The sequence below is a fragment of the Phoca vitulina genome, unplaced genomic scaffold (genome assembly GCF_004348235.1).
Source record: "Phoca vitulina isolate PV1807 unplaced genomic scaffold, GSC_HSeal_1.0 scaffold6, whole genome shotgun sequence".
NCBI classification, from domain to species: Eukaryota; Metazoa; Chordata; class Mammalia; order Carnivora; family Phocidae; genus Phoca; species Phoca vitulina.
The window spans coordinates 43,690,809-43,700,014 of NW_022589709.1; positions in this window are offsets into that span (position 1 = coordinate 43,690,809).

The window sequence follows — 9,206 nt, forward strand, 5'->3', positions numbered from 1 at the left end:
CAGGATCATGACCTGAGCCGAAGGCAGTTGCTTAACCAACTGAGCCACCCAGGCGCCCTAGTTTGATGTATTTTCTAATAGCCATGTACATTTAAATAAAATTTCATTACTTGTCAATGTTAAACTAACGAAACAAAAAATTTTATGTAAAAAATTATATTACAAGTTTATCTTCCAAAATCTGGCATACTGGTAATTATTGCCATAGAGGAAAACTGGTCTTGTTTTCCCAATGGCTACAATGAGATGGGCCTGAGTAGTGATAAACCCTCTAACACAAGACACACATTGTAGTTTTCTTTTTTCTTTTTTTTTTTTTTAAGGTTTTATTTCTCAGAGAGAGAGAGAGAGCCCAAGCAGGGGGGAGCAACAGAGGCAGAGGGAGGAGCAGGCTCCTCACTGAGCAAGGAGCCCGATGTGGGACTTTATCCCAGGATCATGACCTGAGCTGAAGGCAGACGCTTAACCAACTGAGCCATCCAGGCATCCCCACATTGTAGGTTTTTATAGTCCATGTGTATCTCATCTTCTTTATCTCATCTCATACCAACTGTCTAAGTTTCGTTCTCCCTTAACTAGATCCTGAAACCAGTATGGATGCAGGTGGTATCGTGGGAAGTTCGACTAACATTAGTAGGAAAGTGGTGGAATTTCTAGACAGAAGAAAAGGATGATGGTGAGGTTCACATTTTAAAACATCTACCATAGTAAATAGCTAGAAAATAATTCTCCTGGAAAACTTTGAGAAGAGGTGCATAGCACACATTACAGAAATATGCTATCTGAGGTATGAGAGAATTGGGGTAATTATACACCAACAGCAGAGGCTCATTGATTGAGGAATGTTTGTGGGGGACATTTATTCTTCGGATTTGTCACAAGTACTCTTAAGAGGACAGTCTGACTTTCCTTAGTAAAGGGGGAAAATCTCATGCACAGAGATGTGGGTGCTGACGGTTGAAATTCAGCTGGAGTACCAGGAGAGATGTGACAAATATGGGTGCTACACTGATTGGATCATAGTTTCCTACTATCAGTTGAAGCCCATTTCAGAGCCACCTTGGCAATTGCTTTACTTAGATACATATGCTTAATTAGTAGGGAGAATTCCAAAGAAAGTATGAAATAATATTTATGTTCCCTCTGGTACTATGGAAAGCATAATGATTTTTCATTTTCAACTGTTAGAGAATGACCTGCATGTGTATAGACACATGAGTTGTGTGTAGAAAAATAAAATGTCACGTACAGTATCTTGAGGTGCTATAACAAAAATCTGCTTATATAAATCATATGATTAGTTATTTGGGTTGCATTAATTAGACATATCTTTGACCTAAATATAGTTTACTTAGATAATTTATTTTCACATGGAAATTTTATGAAACTTAGGGAAAAAGGAAAAGCTAGTCTGGCATAATATAACCATGTAAAAAAATAGTTGGTAAAAACAAAACAGTTGGTAAGTGTCATCCTTTGAGAAATAAATGTATACTTTGATGAAGTCATAGAGTTTTTCTTTAGATCAAACAGGCAGATAGATGATGTGTCTGTTTTGCATTATACCCGTATTGGACTCCAAAGCACAATTCCACGTAATGACTGTCTGAGTTACATCTCTTGACACTCACAACCAGATATTATACTACTCACATCCCACATCTTTCCCAGGGCATGTTATGGAAAGATATTTGAGCCAAATGATCCTTAGAATTCATAGTTTATTTACTTTTACTGACCAGTGTAGATTTTATTCTTACTTCAATAAATGGGTAACTGGACTAATTAATGCTGTTAACCATATTAAAAATATCTTATGCACTATATATTAATTCATAATTGAAAATTAATCTTTTCTTTAAGGTTAAAGGAAATGGACTAGAATTGAGGGAATAAAACAAACAAAACAAAGGAACAAGGAAAACTATGATGGGCACTTTATAGGTGGTGTAAAAACAAGTAGTGGGATTAAAAATTTTTATTTAAATATATGAAAAAAAGGAGTATTGTTTGGGAATTCCCCTCATTCTTACCATTTCGGGAGCCATGACCAATATTTGTGACATCCGTGATGTCATTAGAGTAATATGATGCTAAAGAAAGTTTTTACTTAGAAAATAACCTAGGTTTTATTGGTTTGGGCACATATACCAACTCCATGGGAATAAGAAATACTGTACTTTAAACCTAATTTTGAGGACTAATTTTCTATGAAATGTACTGCCTTTAACTTCCACTATACATAGCAACAATATTCCCTGTTTTCCCTCAGTTTTGCTAATGTTTGATATTATAACAATACACATCTCATTACAGAGCAGTAATGAATGATATATAGAGAGGAATTAAGAGTCAACTTATGATATTATTATTGAAGATCTCATCTAAAGATATTTTCCTCTTTGCTTGTTTGGGTGACATCATAAGTAATACCTGTCAAATAGGAATTGAAAGCCCTCCAGCTGGATTAGGAAAATCCTAGCATATTAGACTCAAATTTAATATTTAACCTGTTACTTATAGTAATACTTATTAAAATTAAGATGAATGAGATACTTGATGAGATACAGCATATAACAAACAATGCTAAAGATGTCTGATTATTATAGTAGATAAATTATCATACCATTAAACATTTGAACCATTTAAAAAATATTTGACTTACCTATTGAGCTAGTATTCAAAATGAGATACTCAGAACAACCCAGTTTGGCTACACATTTTAAAAACATTTTTACAATAATTGTTACTTATAAAAGCTGCATTCAGCAGCATTCAGACATGTAATCCAATTAATTGTTTTGAAATATGGAAACTACCTGTTTGGAAAGGACTACTGAGCTCTCTTTCTCTCTCTCCCTGTCCCCCTTTTCTTATCCCTATCTCTATCACCACTGTCTGTCTTTGTGCATAATGGGAATAAATTTGGAAACAGCCAGATCCTTGTCAACCTGAATATACTGTTTGGGGGAAAAGATTAAATAGCATAGTTCTACAGGTTTCAGGAGCATCTATTTACTGAATGGAGCATATTTAAGAAAAGTTTCAAGGGGAGATTAAAAATCATCAACTGATCTGTTGAGAGGATGGTTATTTTGGGACATATGACATATTTTTACTCAACTACTCTCTGAATCAAGGCCATCATAAACAGGTAACATGAATATTAAATTCTTAGGGGAACTACTTTCACTTTTATTTATACTGACTGGTTAGATAAGGTAGAAAAGTCCCAGACATGCTTATTTACTCTACACAGTGTGTGTGATAATCTTTGGACACAATACAATGCTTGATTCTTGTGTAGAATCAGAAAATCATATAAATCAGCAAATGTAGGTCTCAGTATATGTCCATGTATTAGACATTTATCATGTGTGTGGCTATGCAGAGTTCAACACTATGTTTAGAGTCACAAGATAGGTGGGAAGAACTCAAACTCTGCAAAAGCTAAAGTGCTGCAGGTATCCCACCAAGATCATGTGATATGAGATAGCCAAAGATTCTGTTCAACTCTTTGAATTAGCAGGAAATACCAAAAAGTCACAGAACCAAGTTCTAGAAATGTGTGAAAAGGGCTGCGGCAATTGTGAGAGTCCGTGGCACAGTGACAAACATCTATTAATGGCTGTACCAGCAGCCATGTCCTGAGCTTGCAATTCTTGAAAGGGGAACTTGAGCAAACTTTGTGATACTGTTTCCTCCTTCATATAGTTTCTCCTGTCTTCCATTTTGACCCAACAAATAAATTATTTCCAGGGTTTAAATCCATTTTTTTCACAACAAACAACCCTGGACATTTTTGCATTAGTTATTTAAAAGCAACAGAATTTCAGGAAAATAAATGGCATCCTAAACTGTCTATGTGGCCTCATTGGAAGTAAAAATAAAATAAAAATTAAGTTTATAATAAAGAAAGGAAAACTAGCAAATCATGAGAATGACAAGGAAGTTATGAATTGTTGTCTCTAAACTACTGAAATAAAAATCCCCTAAAACTAAATGTCTTAGGAGACAAGTAGCTGATGTTCTACATTAGTAAGAATGACATGCAAAATTCTATATGCAGATATTGTTTCTAATATCACTGGACAGATTAAAGAAAGAGTATGAAAAGATCAAATATCTATGTTTTTGGATCAGGGAATAGACTAGCACCATTCTAGGATATGTTAAACCATTTTATATCTTTATAGCCTAATCGCTTGAATTCAATTCCAAATGGGCAGTTTGAGTCTGAATTTGGCCAGATTTTAAGACTTTATCAGTAGGTTTCTTTTCTTTTCTTTTCTTTCTTTCTTTTTTTTTTTTTTTAAGATTTATTTACTTATTTGCATGAGCAAGGTCGGGGGCAGAGGAAGAGGGAATCTCAAGCCAACTCCCCGCTGAGCATGGAGCCCGATGCAGGGCTCAAATCACAAAACACTGAAATCATGACCTGAGCCAAAATCAAGAGGCAGGTGCTTAACTGACTGAGCCACCCAGGTGCCCTTATCAGTAGGTTTCTTATGTGAAAGTCTGGTCATTGTCCTGGAATGAATAGCACCTGGAGAATTTAAATGGGAATGTATGAAGGTTGTCATACGACTTTGTCCACATCAAATCCATAGACCTTATAAAACAAACAACAGAACTTTGCTGCTTTGCCAGAAAAGTGTCATCTCTTCAGCTGTTATTAAAATGTTTTTTTTGTTTGTTTTTGCTTTGCCTGAATAGAGTTATTGCCTCATCTGAGCACTTAAAAGGGGAAATTAATTATTTCCTTGCTCTACCCCCATCACATCTCATTGTCTCCAGACCAACAGAGTCAGAGCCAACTGTGTTCCAAGTGAATAACTGCAGTCAAATCTGGAAGGAAAAAACATACATACTGAAAAATTGGAAATAATTTAATATTTTGTAGAAGATAAACCTCTGTAGGATATATTATATAATTGGATTTTGAGATCATTAGACAGGAGAGAAAAGGAAAATTTTAGAATAAATAAAATTTCACGTAAAATAAAGTGAAATAGGGGGTGCCTGGGTGGCTCAGTTGTTAAATGTCTGCCTTCGGCTCAGGTCATGATCCCGGGGTCCTGGGATCGAGCCCCGCATTGGGCTCCCTGCTCAGCGGGAAGTCTGCTTCTCCCTCTCCCACTCCCCCCTGCTTGTGTTCCCTCTCTCTCGCTGTGTCTCTCTCTGTCAAATAAATAAAATCTTTAAAAAAATAAAAAAAATAAATAAAGTGAAATATAGATGAACTTGTCATAGATTCTAGATTTCGTGTGCTATTAATCCTGAAGACCTGAAATGACAATATGGTTCATCAGAGCTCATGATAAAATTAGGTGATGAATGGCCTGAGTCTGTCTTACTATAAACTCAGTAATACCAGGAACCCACCTTGTGGTTATGTATAGTTGCTATAGTTATTCTTGGCAACTGGAAGAATCCCTACCCTGTCTTGTAAAATTGATGGTCAAGTGGTGTTTGGTAGGAAGTAAATGGATTCCCTGTACCTTATCATCCCTGCCAAAAATGTAAATTGAAATCTCATCCCTAGAATAATCACAGACATTTATGCCATCTTTAAAAACTTGGAAGTCAATTATACTTCAGTTAAAAGAAAAAAAAACTTAAAAGATGAAATGGAGGTAATGTTTTCATATCATTGTTTAATAGACCTCCCAGTTTTTAGAGACATATACATTTTTAAGTGTGATTTAAACTAAATTAGCTAAAATTCCTTCAACATTATGCCATATGGCCCCGAAGGAGAGTCAATTAAGGAAATTCTGGCAAATGATGTTTTCATGAAACATATTTTGAGAACCCTTTTGCTTTAAGGGAGAAGGTGCTTGTAGCAAAGGTTTACACTAATCCGAGAATTGACTAAATAGCAAGTTGCATGGAATAATTATGCAAGATTAAAAGATTGGTAACATAGTTTGTGAATCAACCAGTGATATTTAATTTTAAAAAATCACAGTAATGCTCAATTCTCTCTTCTCTCTTCATCTATATATATATATATATATATATATATATATATATAGTATATATACATATAAATATGTATTTATTTTATTTATTACATTTACATATACATATGATTTTATTTTCCAGCTAACCTAAGCAGTTATATAGTCTGAAATGGTCCCCTGTAGTTAACCCTAAACCAACAATTATAAAACCATCCTGAACAATATTTTAAAAGGATAAATGAAAGGCATTTCATGCTCAGTGGACTGGAAGATAAAATTGTTTACATGGCAGTTTTTCATAATTTATCTATAGATATAATGCAATCCTTATCAAAATGCCAGCAGGCTTTTCCGCAGATATTAACACAAAGATCATGAAATTTATTTGCAATGCAAAATCTAGAACAGCTTAAACAATTTTGTAAACAAATAAAATTAAGAAACTCATATTTTCTGATTTCAAAAGTTCTCAAAAAGCAAGTTATCAAGACACTGGAGTATTAACATATGGCTAGACATACAGATCAATGGAACAGAATTGAGATTCCAGAAATAAATCTATATCCATATCCATATCCATACATAAATATATATATTTAGAGGGAGAGATTTAGTTAGTTCGGTAGGCTCAATTGATTCTTGACAGAGTTGCCAAGGCGGTTCATTGTGGGACAGGATAGTCGGTTCAACAAATAGTTTTGGAACAATTGTCTATCCCACTAAACAAAGAGGAACTTGGGCCCTTGACTCACAAGATACACAAAAATTAAATGGATTGCATATGTACATACAAGAACTAAAAAAAGAATTACAAGAAACTATAGGAGCCAATCTTTGAAACTTTAGATTAAGCAAAGATTTCTTAGTATGGTCCATAAAACAAAACAAAACAAAAAAGATAAATTTGATCTCATTAGATTTTAAAACTTTTGCACTTCAGAAGTCACCATTAAGAATTATTTTTTTTAAATCAGAGAAAATATTTATCAGATAAAGGACTTCTCTCCAGAATTTTACAAAACAACAATAATAACAAAAATCTTGGTACTTAAAAATAATAAATAAAAAAATCCAATAAAAAGGGGGGGCAAAAGATATGAAGAGACACTTTACCAAGAAAGATATACAAATGAGCTAATAAGCACATGAACAGATGTTCAAAATTATTAGTCATTAAAGAAATAAAAATTAAATCCACAGTGAGATGTCATTTCACACCCATTAGAGTTGCTTTTTAAAATAAGAACAATAACAGATGTTGACAAGGATGTGGAAAAGGGGAACTCTCAGATATTACTGGTCAGCGACTTTGGAAGACCATCTGGCAATTTCACTCTCTGCAATGGAATACTATCCAGCAATAAAAATGAGCAAGTTACTGACACATGCTTATGCCATGAATGAACCTCAAAAACACTGTATTACTTTTCTGTTGCTACATTAACAAGTCACCACAAATTTAACACAAAAATAACACAACTATATCTTATAATTCTGTAGTTTAGAAGTTAGACACGGGTCTCACTGCGCTAAAGTCAAGGTACTGGCAGGACTCGTTCCTTCTGGAGGTCTAGCGGACAATCTGTGGCTTTGTGTTTTCCAGCTTCTAAAACCTATCTGCATTTCTTGGCTTATACACCCCTTCCTCCATCTCAAAGCCAACGCCCTTGCATCTCTCTGACTCTTTCTTCAGTCCTCACATCTCAGTCTCTGACCAGAGCAGGAAAAGGTTCTCCACTTTCAAAGACCCAGGTGTGTATATTGGGTCTGCCTGAATAAGCAGGATAATCTCCTCGTCTCAAGGTCCACACCCTTACACCCACCTGTGAAGGCTTTTACCATGTAAGGAAACATTCAAAGATTCCTGGGATTAAAGTGTGGACATCTGCGGGGCATTATTTTGTCTACCGTAAACATTTTGCTAAGTAAAAGAAGCTAGACACATGAGACCACATATTTAATGATTCAGTTTATATGAAATGTCCAGAAAAGACAAGTGTATAGAGACAGAAAGATTAGTGGTTGCCTGATGCTGGAGGTGAGATTGAAGATTCACTATAAATGACTGAGGGATTGTATTGGTGGATGAATATGTTATAAAACTAATTTATTGTGATGGTCACACCACTTAGTAAAGTCACTGAAAATAATTGAGTTGTACATTTGAAATGGGTATATGGTATGTAAAATATATCTTAAAAAAATACAATTTTTTTTTTTTTAAAAAGAACAGGAATTTCACAAAGCTATGTAGCTATGTAAGTGGAGTGTGGAATAAAACCATGTTTTCACAGTCTATCTCCTTTCATTAAAGAGATGTAAGCTTCACATTTATAATTAAATTGTGTCAATTGACTTCCATAGTCAAAAGGTTTCTAGCTTTTTTTGTTTGCTTGTTTGTTTTTCTAGTAAAGTGCCATTAAATCTGACAAATTGATGTTTTATTTGACCATTTTGTAGGAAAATGGGACATGTGTGCAAGAAATTGAAAACTAAAATGTTGTCATGACCTATCACAGTGATATTTTCTAGAAGGTTTATTGGCAGATGTTAGATTGCTGAATTGTTTGTTTTTTAAGACTTCATCTTCCTAGGCATTCTTACATCCAAATAGAAGTTTCAGCAACAGCAGTGTGGTGTTTGTGTTCTTGTACAAATTTAAGTAGACAATTTCATAAAACTTTGTCTGGTAAAACTAATATAGCCTTCTACCTTCTTGACACATTTATATTTATGACTCAAAACAGAATGTGATAAGGTGACAATTATTTAGGAACAAGTTTTGTCAGTATAAAGAAAACTTTCCAGAAAATAGTAAAATTTTACTGTTTTAGGAATAGAATTAATTCTGATCAAAACCATACATAATTTTTAAAATGTACTATCCAGAAAAGGAAATTATTTCTCTTAAAAATAAACACGTATATGTACATTCATCTATATATAATTTCAAGTTATAGTGATACTTGGCAACAATAGTTTATTTTAAAATTCTGACATTTGGTTTTAAGATATGACAAAATATTGAAAAAACTATAATAACATTCTTCAGCAATAGAAAATTTTAATTGCTCTTTATTTGGGCAATATTGTAGATGAGATAACAATATCATTTTATGTAATATGATTATTGCCATGTACATGGATTACTTTTAAATAAAAATAAACAAAAGCCAGCAATAGGATATACATAATTAGAATAAAGGAAAGCCAAGAAAAGAGCATTGAGAAATGTTAATT